This window comes from Spermophilus citellus (assembly GCF_964194105.1).
Source record: "Spermophilus citellus genome assembly, chromosome: 12".
NCBI lineage: Eukaryota > Metazoa > Chordata > Mammalia > Rodentia > Sciuridae > Spermophilus > Spermophilus citellus.
The window spans coordinates 105,024,359-105,039,129 of NC_138198.1; the positions used below are offsets into that span (position 1 = coordinate 105,024,359).

General features: G+C 40.0%; 1 protein-coding gene across 15 annotated transcripts in view; it reads right to left on the minus strand.

The window, feature by feature from the left end:
• SMAD2 (SMAD family member 2) overlaps positions 1-13,442 on the minus strand; it is a gene marked incomplete at its 3' end in the record, with an annotated part of 92,608 nt that extends 79,166 nt beyond the window's left edge. For 2 of the 15 annotated variants that reach the window (XM_081262776.1, XM_081262775.1), the window contains exons 1-2: positions 12,790-13,429; positions 12,445-12,530 (exon numbers count right to left, since the gene is read on the minus strand). Of the gene's footprint in view, positions 1-11,866; positions 11,916-12,444; positions 12,531-12,789 lie in introns of all 15 variants that reach the window. The other 13 variants (XM_081262777.1, XM_081262779.1, XM_081262766.1 and 10 more) reach the window with 10 other exon arrangements.
• Positions 13,443-14,771: the final 1,329 nt, after the last annotated feature.

Below are 14,771 nucleotides of genomic sequence, written 5' to 3' on the forward strand. Positions count from 1 at the left end.
ACTTCTTCCCTTCCCTTCTAATACCTTTCCTCCCAAGCATCAAATAAATTTGTAGGAGTAAACAGTAACTCAGCAGTCAAACAGAACAAGAAGTAACATGAGCAGCTTCAAAAAGCAAGGAAGAAAAGGAGTACAAATAATGCAGGACAGCCTAAATATTCAGGAGAACCTAGAGTCATCAGAAAAATGGTCATATAAAGAACTCAAGGAACACCATAGACAGATGGAATGGAACCTTAAAGAGGATACAAGACAGCAAATTCAAGCAGCGAAAGAACACATTGAGAATGAATTACATAAACAGATAAAAGAAGAAGTTAAGCATCTTTATCAGGAGATAGAGATTATAAAAAATAATCAAACAATAATTCTAGAAATGAAGGAAACAATAAACCAAATTAAAACCTCAATTGAGAGTATCACTAACAGAGTGGAGCAAGTAGAAGCCAGAACGTCAGATAATAAAGACAAAATATATCATCTTGAAAAGAGTCTAGCCAACTCAGAAAGGCTGGTAAAAAATCACGAGAAAAACATCCAAGAGTTATGGGATAACATAAAAAAACCAAACTTATGAGTCATTGGGATAGAAGAAGGTACAGAGATTCAAACCAAGGGAATGAGTAACCTGCTGAATGAAATAATTACAGAAAACTTTCCAGAAATAAAAAAGGAAACAGATATACAAATTGAAGATGCATACAGGACACCAAGCACACAAAATCACAGTAGACCAACGCCAAGACACATTGTTATGAAGATATCCAATATACAGAACAAAGAGAAAATATTAAAAGCTACAAGAGAATGGAGACAGATTACATTCAGGGGTAAACCAATAAGGTTAACAACGGATTTTTTATCACAGACACTGAAAGCAAGACGGTCATGGAACAATGTATTTCAAACACTGAAAGACAATGGATGCCAACCAAGAATTCTGTATCCAGCAAAATTAAGCTTCAGGTATGACAACGAAATAAAAATCTTTCATGATAAAAAAAAGTTAAAAGAATTTGCAGCCAGAAAACTAGCATTGCAAAGCATTTTGAGCAAAACACTACATGAGGAAGAAATGAAAAACAATAACCAAAACCATCAGTGGGAAGTGCCTCGGTAAAGACAGAGGGCGAGGGGAAAGATAATCATGGAGAAACAAACTAAATTTTTTTTAAAAAGGATAAATAATCAAACATGGATGGAAGTACAAACCATATATCAATAGTAACTCTGAATGTTAATGGCTTAAACTCTCCAATAAAGCGACATAGGCTGGTATCATGGATTAAAAAAACAAATCCAACAATATGCTGCCTCCAGGAGAGACACATCTGATTGGAAAAGACATACACAGGCTGAAGGTGAAAGGATGGGAAAAAATATACCACGCACACGGTCCTCGTAAGCAAGTAGGGGTGGCCATCCTCATATCGAATAAAATCGACTTCAAGACTAAGTTAATCAAAAGGGATAAAGAAGGACATTATATACTCTTAAAAGGAACCATTCACCAACAAGACATAACAATTATCAATATTTATGCACCAAATAATGGTGCTGTGACATTCATAAAACAAATTCTCCTCAAGTTCAAGAATCAAATAGACCACAACACAATAATTATGGGTGACTTCAACACACCTCTCTCACCATTGGACAGATCCTCCAAACAAAAGTTGAATAAAGAAACTATAGAACTCAATATCACAATCAATAACCTAGACTTAACTGACATATATAGAATATATCAACCATCATCAAATGGATATACTTTTTTCTCAGCAGCACATGGATCCTTCTCAAAAATAGACCATATATTATGCCATAGGGCAACCCTCAGTAAATATAAAGGGGTGGAGATAATACCATGCATTTTATCTGATCATAATGGAATGAAACTGGAAATCAATGATAAAAGAAGGAAGGAAAAATCCTACATCACATGGAAAATGAACAATATGTTACTGAATGATCAATGGGTTACTGAAGACATAAAGGAGGAAATCAAAAAATTCTTAGAGATAAATAGTTGGTTCTTCGAAAAAATAAATAAGATCGACAGACCTTTAGCCATGCTAACGAAGAGAAGAAGAGAGAGAACTCAAATTACTAACATACGGGATGAAAAAGGCAATATCACAACAGATGCTACAGAAATACAGAAGACAATTAGAAATTATTTTGAAAACCTATATTCCAATAAAATAGAAGATAGTGAAGACATCGATAAATTTCTTAAGTCATATGTTTTGCCCAGACTGAGTCAGGAGGATACACACAATTTGAACAGACCAATATCAATGGATGAAATTGAAGAAGCCATCAAAAGACTACCAACCAAGAAAAGCCCAGGACCGGATGGGTATACAGCGGAGTTCTACAAAACCTTTAAAGAAGAATTAATACCAATACTTTTCAAGTTATTTCAGGAAATAGAAAAAGAGGGAGCTCTTCCAAATTCATTCTATGAGGCCAACATCACCCTGATTCCGAAACCAAAGACACCTCAAAGAAAGAAAACTACAGACCAATATCTCTAATGAACCTAGATGCAAAAATCCTCAATAAAATTCTGGCGAATCGAATACAAAAACACATCAAAAAAATTGTGCACCATGATCAAGTAGGATTCATCCCTGGGATGCAAGGATGGTTCAATATACGGAAATCAATAAATGCTATTCACCACATCAATAGACTTAAAGATAAGAACCATATGATCATCTCGATAGACGCAGAGAAAGCATTTGACAAAGCACAGCATCCCTTTATGTTCAAAACATTAGAAAAACTAGGGATAACAGGAACTTACCTTGACATTGTAAAAGCTATCTATGCTAAGCCTCAGGCTAGCATCATTCTGAATGGACAAAAGTTAAAGGCATTCCCTCTAAAATCTGGAACAAGACAGGGATGCCCTCTATCACCACTTCTATTCAATATAGTTCTCGAAACACTGGCCAGAGCAATTAGACAGACGAAAGAAATTAAAGGCATAAAAATAGGAAAAGAAGAACTTAAATTATCACTATTTGCGGATGACATGATTCTATACCTAGAAGACCCAAAAGGGTCTACAAAGAAACTACTAGAACTAATAAATGAATTCAGCAAAGTGGCAGGATATAAAATCAACACGCATAAATCAAAGGCATTTCTGTATATCAGCGACAAAACTTCTGAAACGGAAATGAGGAAAAACACTCCATTCACAATATCCTCAAAAAAAATAAAATACTTGGGAATCAACCTAACAAAAGAGGTGAAAGATTTATACAATGAAAACTACAGAACCCTAAAGAGAGAAGTAGAAGAAGATCTTAGAAGATGGAAAAATATACCCTGTTCATGGATAGGCAGAACTAACATTATCAAAATGGCGATATTACCAAAAGTTCTCTATAGGTTTAATGCAATGCCAATCAAAATCCCAACAGCATTTCTTGTAGAAATAGATAAAGCAATCATGAAATTCATATGGAAAAATAAAAGACCCAGAATAGCAAAAGCAATTCTAAGCAGGAAGTGTGAATCAGGCGGTATAGCGATACCAGATTTCAAACTATATTACAGAGCAATAGTGACAAAAACAGCATGGTACTGGTACCAAAACAGGCGGGTGGACCAATGGTATAGAATAGAGGACACAGAGACTAATCCACAAAGTTACAACTATCTTATATTTGATAAAGGGGCTAAAAGCATGCAATGGAAGAAGGATAGCATCTTCAACAAATGGTGTTGGGAAAACTGGAAATCCATATGCAGCAAAATGAAACTGAATCCCTTTCTCTCACCATGCACAAAAGTTAACTCAAAATGGATCAAGGAGCTTGATATCAAATCAGAGACTCTGTGTCTGATAGAAGAAAAAGTTGGCTCCAATCTACATATTGTGGGGTCAGGCTCCAAATTCCTTAATAGGACACCCATAGCACAAGAGTTAATAACAAGAATCAACAAATGGGACTTACTTAAACTAAAAAGTTTTTTCTCAGCAAGAGAAACAATAAGAGAGGTAAATAGGGAGCCTACATCCTGGGAACAAATTTTTACTCCTCACAATTCAGATAGAGCCCTAATATCCAGAGTATACAAAGAACTCAAAAAATTAGACAATAAGATAACAAATAACCCAATCAACAAATGGGCCAAGGACCTGAACAGACACTTCTCAGAGGAGGATATACAATCAATCAACAAGTACATGAAAAAATGCTCACCATCTCTAGCAGTCAGAGAAATGCAAATCAAAACCACCCTAAGATACCATCTCACTCCAGTAAGATTGGCAGCCACTATGAAGTCAAACAACAACAAGTGCTGGCGAGGATGTGGAGAAAAGGGTACACTTGTACACTGCTGGTGGGACTGCAAATTGGTGCGGCCAATTTGGAAAGCAGTTTGGAGATTCCTGGGAAAGCTGGGAATGGAACCACCATTTGACCCTGCTATTGCCCTTCTCGGACTATTCCCTGAAGACCTTAAAAGAGCATGATACAGGGATACTGCCACATCGATGTTCATAGCAGCACAATTCACAAGAGCTAGACTGTGGAACCAACCCAGATGCCCTTCAATAGATGAATGGATTAAAAAAATGTGGCATCTATACACAATGGAGTAATATGCAGCAATAAAAAATGACAAAATCATAGAATTTGCAGGGAAATGGATGGCACTAGAGCAGATTATGCTTAGTGAAGCTAGCCAATCCCTAAAAAACAAATACCAAATGTCTTCTTTGATATAATGAGAGCAGCTATGAACAGAGCAGGGAGGAAGAGCAGGAAGAAAAGATTAACATTAAACAGAGACATGAGATGGGAGGGAAAGGGAGAGAAAAGGAATATTGCATGGAAATGAAGGGAGACCCTCTTTGCTATACAAAATTACATATAAGAGGTGGTGAGGGGAATGGGAAAATAATCAAGGAGAGAAATGAATTACAGTAGATGGGGTAGAGAGAGAAGATGGGAGGGGAGGGGAGGGGGGATAGTAGGGGATAGGAAAGGTAGCAGAATACAACAATTACTAATAGGGCATTATGTAAAATTGTGGATGTGTAACCGACGTGATTCTGCAATCTGCATTTCGGGTAAAATTGGGGGTTCATAACCCACTTCAATCTAATGTATGAAATATGATATGTCAAGAGCTTTGTAATGTTGTGAACAACCAATAAAAAAAATAAAATTAAAAAAAATAAAATAAAATAAAAAAATAAAAAGGACTGGGGATGTGACTCAGTGGTAAAGCACTCCTGGGTTAAATCCCCAATACAAAAAAAAAAAAAAAGAAAAGAAATTTAGTCAATAATGACAAACACTGATCCAAGTAGTACTGTCATTGAGAAAAGACTGCTAAACCTGGTAAACCTGGCAGCTGAACTGGAACAGCAGTGGGAAAAGGAGCTCGAAAAAGACTAGCAAAAATGCCTCACAGAGCTGAAATTACAAACAGAAAATACAGAAAGCAAATACCTTTGAAAAGGGATATAGGGAAAAGAAGTTTCATATATATTCAAGTTGTACAAAAATAACATAATATTCCCCAAATAACTACGGGAATTTTCGTTTCAGGGGAAAAAAAATTAAATAATTCATAGTCAACATAAAATACTTGAAAATATGATGGTACTGCCTCACAGAACATCTACAGTTTCCCTGGAAAGAATATAAAGTTACTATATTAGATTATTGACAATCTATGTCCAAACACACAGAGATAAAATGCATCAGTGAAGACCTGAAATTTCACAACTATTAGTCAAAAAATCATAGGTAATCGGAATAAGCAGCATTTTAAAAAAAAATCACAACACATAAAATCTAGTAAAACAAAAAAAAAAAAAACAGATTTCTCAATTCTCACTGTAACTATGTTCTTCCCAAAGTTGTAAGCTAGTAAGGAAAGACACTGCCAACTGGAAAACTAAGTTGGCCCCATGGTGAACAATGGATAATGTGTGCCTTTTAAACAAAAGCAAACAGAAAACATTCATGTGCTCAACTTTATGAACTGTCAAAATCTAATGTGAGTTTGTATTTAACCATAGAAGCAAGTAGTTCAGACTACCTGTTCTATGCTCAAGTTATACGTCTTTCACCTTTAATGAGCTCAGCGGCATCTGTAGCTCTATGATCAGCTTGTAAACATACAACTTACATATTGATTTATCATTCCCAGATTATAAATAATCATCCATCACAAGACCACCCAGGTCCAGACTCAAATCAACAGGAGTATTAAGCACCCCAATGGCCCTTTGAACTCCCAGTCATCTTGCCTCTCTAAACAGACCTAGCACCAGCATCAAGTCATGTGAGTTAGGTCCTCAGGCTGTAAAAATTTCATTAAGTCTAGAGTAGCACTGTCCAACAGAACTTTCTATGATGATGGAAATGTCCTTTAACTGTGCTGTTACAGCACCCACTAGCCACATATGGCTCTCTAAACTTAGATTAAAATGAATTAAAACTTAATAAAATTTAACATCAGTTCCTGAGTCACAGTAGCTGCATGTTAAGTGTGAAATAGCCACATGTGGCCAGCAGCCCCGGTTAGATACAGCAGACTTCTCTAAGGCCTAATGCTCCCCAGTGGTGCTTCAAAGACTTCCTTGGTGCTAGAATGAGAAAACTATCACGATCACCCAGTGCTACTGCATCGGCCCATTTCCCCTCCCAAAAAAGCTTTATATCCTCCCACAAAAAAGTTTTATTTTTTATCTTTTTCTATTTTGCAGTTCTGCATAACATTTCTCTTAAAGCTTTCTGGTTGCTGCTATATGCACAGATGTGCATGTGCTTAAAAAAATGAAAATTATTACTTTAGAGCAGAAGTAGCCAATGCACAAACCTCAAGCCACAGACGGACCCTGCTGATACTAAAACATTTTTTTAAAAGAAAGTTGAGGGGCTGGGATTGTGGCTCAGCGTTAGAGCGCTCACCTAGCACGTCGGAGGCCCTGGGCCCTGGGTTCAATCCTCAGCAACACATAAATAAATAAATAAATAAATAAATAAAATATAAAGATACTTTAAAAAAATAAAAAGGAAAAAGAAAATTGGTCAATTATCCAACTAACATGAACAAGGGGAAAGGCGTGGGCACAGCTTCCATTGTACATTCATAAGCCTGATATAGTGGATTGCACATCAGATTCACCACCCCACATCCTGAAATGAAAGATGTTATTAAGATGGAACACTTTCTTAATACTTACAAGACCTTAAACATTATCTCTTTAGAGAATTTTAGGAAGTAGCTGCACATGAAAAATGAAGTTCACTTTTAAGAAAACTATGAGATCACAGACTTACTATGCTACTTCCTCCAATCAAGTCCTCTTTGACCTAAGAGACTCAAGGTAATGAACACATGGATGTCCAATGGTTCACTCAAAATTATTCTTCCTTACTAATTAAATATCTTAAACCTGACACTATCCCCAAAAAGGAAGGATATTGAGCACTGTAGATTATTCAAAGAAATCCCAAGTTTTCAGATGCAAACTAGACAAAAGTCTATACTCACTTTCCACTGCTCCAGTGTTGAGGCCAATATAATCTTAGATTTTGAAAAATTACAGATGGGGAAGAATTAGTGACAATTTCACAGTAAATTCACAAATTTTAGTAAGAATAAAACATGTCAGGATTTAAGAGTACAAACATAGATATATATCTAAATTACCAAGCACCTGTCTTAACAGTATGGCTCAGTTTTAACTAAACAGAATCACTCACACTCCAGAATGTGAGCCAAGCAGGGAAGTCACAGAATTACCCTAATATGTCTAGCTAATGTGACCAAACTAGAGACATTGTCTAAATCCACCTGGTTTGGAAAAATTATATTCTCTCTACATCAAATTGCTGAATAGATGTTGAAAGCTACCTTTGAGATGTAAATCTAGAATCAGCACTGAAATATATCCTAACTGAATGCCTCATAATTATACCAAAATCATGTACAACCACAAGAATGGGAAGTTATACTCCAAGTATGTATAAGACATCAAAATACACTCTGTCATGTACACCTAAAAAGAATTTAAAATTTTAGAGAGTTCTTCATATAAGAAAAAAGTAACTATACCAATCTTTAGAAATAATCGAAATTGATCAGTGATAAGCAATAAGCCTCTGTGCATTCTTCAATGGAAAAGGTTGTCTGCTTCTGTACTACTGCTAAAAATGAATCTTTTTTTTTTTTTTAACTAACCAAGACTACCTATTTCAAGGTCACTAGTAATTATTTGATTAAGTAGATGAGCTAGAAAATAACTCTGAGGTAAGAAAAAGGAAGATCCAAATAAATTATCAAAACTACTAATGGGCAAAAGACACAACACAGACTATGGCCAACTATCCCCACTTACTCTACCCTGGAAATCTCTAACACATTCTGTCTAAATGTGCAAGTGATACTGCTGCACACTGACAAAAAGAATGATTTACTCTGAAGAAAAGTTATGGCACAGGGTGTTGTACCACTAAGGTCATCCTTCTACTAGAGGCTAGCATGAAGACTTTTCAGTCTGGAACCAAGGTTCTCTGAATGGCAAAACAAAGGTGAAACATCTTGATCACAGTATACTGTGGATTTTTCATGAAATAAGGCCTTTGCTATATAGTACAATGCTCTAACCCCTTAAGAACTTCAGTTAATCATCCTGAATAACAACCTGAAGTATGTTGCATAGATTACTACACTCTTAAAAAGGTTTTCCCAAACATGACTTAAGCTAATTAATGAACATTCATTACCAGACTTTCAGGTCTGGTCCTGCACTTCATGGCCCAAGACATGCTAGTCAAGCTTTGAATATTTTTGTCTTGTAGATTACCTCTATTATCCTTACCAAGCTGTTATTTGTTTTTGTTTTTGTTTTTTTCCTTACACTAGGCAGTAAGCTAACAGTTCCCCATTCTCCTATCTACTCCCCACCACACCTCTGTTAAAAGTTCCCACATTACCCATAATCTACTGGTTTCTAATCTACTGTGGGTTTAGAAGCCAGATAAACTTTGCTTGTTGGGAACATTTTAATAAATGCCAACAAGTTCTGACTAAGGATCTCTAGGGCTCTCCTATAATTTAAGGTAAGACTGGGACAGTCTAGCTACCCCAGGCCTTTGCTGCTTAGTGTCTGCTTCTCAACAGCCTTTTACAATAGGTCAAGGATAAGAGTGTAGGCAAATCATTTAGATCAGAAAGAGCCTAAATTACAAAAACCCACAACTAGAAGAGAGGAAGAGATTGTTTGGGAAGGCCCTATGTCTCAGGCAATGTTCTAGGTACTTTAACCACGAATACTGAACCTTCATAATAACCATAAGAAAAAGACATCATTACCTCCATTTTCAGTCAGAAAATAAGACTCTGGAGTTAAGTAATTTACCCATTATTGTAACCAAGAAGCCACATATTAGCCTAAGATTCAAAATCCAAGGCATTTCCCCTACATCAGATCGCTACCCAATTATTCTTGATTTAATTATTTTTACGTATTACTCCTCATCCTTTCACTGGAACCTAACTGAAGTTTGCTTTCTTTCCTTTACCATTTTCTGTAACTAAAGGGCAATGGTTAACCAAACGGAGGCTCCACCACTGTACATCATCTGTTCACCAACAAACACCTTTCTGAAAAACTGGCCCTATCTTCAGTATATAGACTGCAAAAATGGTGACAGGTGTAACACAAATTGTTCCCAGTGATACTGTTAACATTTCAAATCTTCCCCACTTCTGTACATCTGACAGAAAGCAGTACATTTTAGGAAATGGCCCAATAATGAATTTACTGCATGCTTCTCCAATCTGTACACTAATACAATTAATTTTCTTATGCTAACCACTGGGGACTAAAGCAAGAGATGTGAGAAGTTACTACTTTCCTAATTCCATTAAGAACAGAGGTGTACTTGTTTACTGTCAGAAGCTTTATTACTTAGACCAGGGCCTGACACAGAAAAAGCTGTTTCAAATGAATAAATGCTATTTGTCCAATAACTACAAATTACTTGTTAAACAAATGTGTAACCTCTCCTGAACTTGTTTTGAAATCCTTAAATTTCACATTTTCTGATATACCTTTGTAATACTTAGTGGAAAGCATCTTTCCCCTTACAGAAATAAAGGGCCTTAAAAAAACAAAAACAAAAACAAAAAAAACCTCTCCTACCAAAAGGCAAAGAATCTAAAAACACATGCCCCTTTCCACCCTCTAAAAATGATTCTTGTCCCAAGAGTATGAACAAACCTCCATCTGCCAGACTCCACTAAATACAGCCTTTATATACATTACACAAACACCTGTACAAAAATGCTGCTACAAAACAGTTTCTGGAGTTCTAAAGCACAATACCAACAAAATCAAAAGCAAACAATAAGGAAAACCTTTACACCTAAAATTTAAAATTGACAATATTTACAAAACATAAAAATTCAAAAGGTCCTTAACCAGCAGTTTATGCAGCTAAATTGTTTTACTTACAATATAAAAGCTTCAATCTCAATGTGAAGTAATAAGACTATGACATTATTCTAATATTTACAATATGAAAATGTAAAAGGCACCTATTGCTCTTTTGAGTAGAAACAACCTTTGTTTCTGTTAAGGAGAACTGTTGAAATACACTAAACCATCCCCTCTCTTCTAACTTCAGAGTTAAAATATGTACCACACCTGACAAACCACAATCAGGAAATTACCCTGCAGTTTCTTATGAGACTATTACTTCACAAACCTTACAGGTTGTATAGAGTTAGATACAGGTAAGTTACAACCTTGATAAAACAAATTTTGTTGAAGAACTATACTGTTAAGTCAGAGGTGTAGCTACAAAGTACAAAAAACACGCTGTACTAGCAATTTCTTACAAAAAAAAATATATATATATATATATATATATATAAAGTGGGTGTTTGCAACCACACTACATCAATTAAACCTGGCCAACGAATTTCCCTAAACTCAAATAAATCCACAAGATTTTAACATTAAGCCTTTAAGTGGGCACCTTAGAAAAGCCCAAATAAGTGAACTATTTATATTTACCACTACCACAGCTAAATTATAGCAAAAACTAAGGAACTTTAAAAATAAAATCAGTGTTATTTTCTGAATTTAATGTGAACATTTGCTAAATGATCTTTTGAGAGAAAATTACTTAAACATTCTATATCATTTCTTAAAGCAAACAAAAAAATTCTCAAACTGATACTTTCATGAAATCCATTTTACATTCCTCCCATCTCTGCTACTTCTGCTGTACTGACTCTCACATCAAAAACTTTCACACTTCATTTAACTGTTGGCCAACACGTCTCTTTAAGAAGGAAACTTCTAAAACAAAGGGATCAAAAGTTAAATTACAGCCAATACATGTTTAACATAACAGCAAATTTATGCTCCTATTAAATGGCTTTCTTTGAGCTTATCAGTGGTATACATTCAATTCATATGAAATCATGTGAGAAAATGAAAAGGAATTTTGAAAATCAATTCATATTTCAGGAACCATTTTTGAAAATTACTCCACGTAAGTTTACACTGTTTTACACACATAGTTTTAAAATTTTTAAATGCCACAATTTAGGATGATCCAAACTGTTTAGCAAGCAATTTTTTTACATTACTAACAACAACAACAAAAAAAAAAAAAATGTTGCTTCCAAATTCGTTTTACCTGGATTTTTAAAATAAAGCTTTGATTGACAACCAAATGAGTAGCACTTAGCTTTTATGTCAAAAGGAATAACAAAACCAACCTAGGTGTTGTTTTCCTTTTGTTTAAGGATAAGAAGGAAACCGTAACCACGAAAGGGTAAGTAAAAGACAAAAGTACCTGACCTAAGGGCAGTGTTCCTCAGAAGAAAACAAAGTAATTCAAGCTGCCATTCTGAAAACCAAGTTTGAAATTGGTGAAATCAATCAGCGTGCTTTCTAAAAGCATGTGATTTAAAAAAAAAAAAAAAAAAACTAATAGGCTGCACCCACCGAGCAACTTTCACAAGTGCGTGATGGTCCCCGCAGAGTATCAGCGTGAGCGCGTCAGTGAGTGTACACAAACTATTCAGCACCCACGACTATTATGGTTAACAAAGGTTACAGGACGGGGAAAAGTGGAAGCAAAGTAACACACGCTCCAAACTCGGCTTCGCAACTCCTGCAACAAGAGCTCTGGCCCTTCGGCTTTGGAAATCAGAACCAGAAAGTGCCGAGCGTGAGAGCCGCGCAAAGGAAGGGAAGAGGGAGTCCGCCCGGCCGGGCTAGGCTGGAGCGCAGAGCCCCTTCCCCCGGCGCCGACCCCTGCCCGCGCGCCCACGGCCCCGCCACACCCAGCCCCCACCCTCCGTGGCCATGTGACATGCCGGCCGCGGCCGCACACAAACACACCCCTGCGAGGCCAGCGGGCGCCCAGGCTTTACCTGCACTGAGGCGCCAGGTCCCGCCCCGTCAGATCCGGGGGGCCCGGGACCTTTTGTTCCTTCCTCTTCCGATGGGATGGAGGGGGCTGGGAGGGGAAGAGGGGAATGGGCGATTGAAGGCGGAACTGACAACACTCTCGGCCCCAGAGCCCCCGCCCCCCGGCCCGTGCCCGGCGGGCGGCCCCGGCGCATAGGGAAAGGAGGCCGTGCGGGCGCGCGGGGAAGGGGCCCGGCCGCCGCCCGCGGAGGAGGGGGTGGGGACGCCCGCTGCCCCTCCTCCCCTCGGGCGCGCGCCCGCCGCCCCTCCCGGCGCCCGCACGGCCGCGCCCTCGCCCGCCGGCCCACCTCCGCTTCCGCTCTCCGCCTCGCCCGTCGGCCGCAGCGCACCCACCTCCGGGCGGCTCGCTCGGCGCTCGCGGGCTGCAAGCTCGCTGCTCCTCCGCCGCCGCTGCCGCGCGGTAGACCCGCCTCCCACCCCGGGCCGCGAGCCCCGCCGATTCGCCGGCGCAGCCCCGGGGCTGGCACCCTGCCGCCCGCTGATTGGCGCCCCCAGCCGCCCGTTAGGGCGCGAGGCACGCCGGCCGAGCGCTGCGCGGAGCGCGCACGGAAGACGGAGGGAGCGGAGGAGGGAAGGAAGGAGGCCGGGCGCTGCGGGAAGGGCCGGGGGCCGAGCGGTGCGCGGGGAGTCGCGGGCCACCGCCTCCCCACCTCTCTTTGCCTTCGGCCCGCTCCGCCTCCCAGCTGGACCGGCGGCGCGCGCAGCCAATCGGCGCGCGGGGGAGCTCGGGGTGTGAGCCGCGCGTCGGGGGCCTCGAATCGGAAGGGAGACGTAGCTCGCTGATTGGTCCCGCCTCCCCCGTCGAACGTGAGGCGAGGCGCGGCCGCGCGGGGTGGGACACCCGCGGTTTCGCTTGAGTTGGTCTTCGGCGCGCTCCCTTAGGGGTTGGGGAGAGAAGCGGGGATTTAGGAGGACTGAGAGCACGACGCCTCTATACCACCTGACCCCGAACCCCCTATGGCTATTAGCGCCATTGGGTGGGGCCTTCCCGGGACAGCCGCTTCGTCTGTTATCCGTCGTGAAGCCGGGAGTGAACACGTGCTTAGTCCCCGGGGAGACCTCGCGCCCACTCGAGAACTAGACGCGCTAGGGGCAGAAAGGGTTCTGGAGAAGCCCAGTGCCCGGCGCGTGCAGGGCGCGCCCTTTGCAAATAAGTGGGCGGGACCCTCGTGCTGGAGACGGGGGCGGGGCCAGGTTGTAAATAAGCCGGGACCCGGGGTCTTTTATGCGCGTTCCGAGACTAGGGTACGGGAGATGCCAGGTAATTTTCTTCCACCTGAATCTTGGTCGCCGCACGAGTAAAAGTACTATTAACAGTGCATGCTCCAAGTGGTCATCGTGAAGTCTAAAAGATGAGCGCCTTGCTGTATTGCCTTAATTGCTTATCTTCCCTAACGTTTCTACTGTTCGGAGGATGTTCCCAGGCCCCAACTTCGTGTGTTTGCCCTACAGGAGGCAGGCAGCAAGGCCCGAAAATTACAGCTGCGCCACGGAAGTTGCTGCTTTTTAAAAAGTTAGGGACACCCAAGCCCCTGCTGACAGAACATTAAGCCCAACTAATCATATCAGGTATTAAGCACCTACTGTGTCAGGCAGAACTAAGGAGGTCTCATACAGGTAGTTGGTGACTCAGACGGGCCTAGAATACAGTTTTCTTAGCTCCCCATTCAGCACTTATTCCTAGGTACTTGATAAATTGCCTAGGAGAGTCTAATTAAGCCGGAAAGCAGCATGGGCAATACAAGTCTGTAATCAGGAAGTACCGAATGAGTATTCATAGCAGTAAGAGTTTTTGAGTCTATTCCTTCTCCTCAGATATGAAGATATTCCAGAGGAGGGCATCTTCAAATGGACCTTGAAAAATATTTGGCTGTTCCCCGAGTAACAGATTTTCCAGGTGTTCTTTCAAAATCTTCATTTCTACTGTGTGTCTTCAAACACAGAAGTACTACTTGTGGGGAGGTTATGATAAAGAGCACCAACCCTGGACCTAAGCCAGTTGTAGTTTTGAATGGAGCTCTGTTTCAGATCTTTAGCCAAGTGGAGCTCACTTAAAGTGATAACTACTTAAATATAGTTGTGTGATGATGAAATAATGTGAAAATGCATAGCACAGGACTTTGAAATTAAAGGAACATCAACATCATTAACTTTCCTCCATTTCTGTTGCATACAGACATGCCGAGATGAATCCACTCAGCAGAAATTTTCCTTGAAAAGTTTTCTTCCAGGGTATTTTCCTCTCGTCACTTTAGAGGCAGGCCTAATA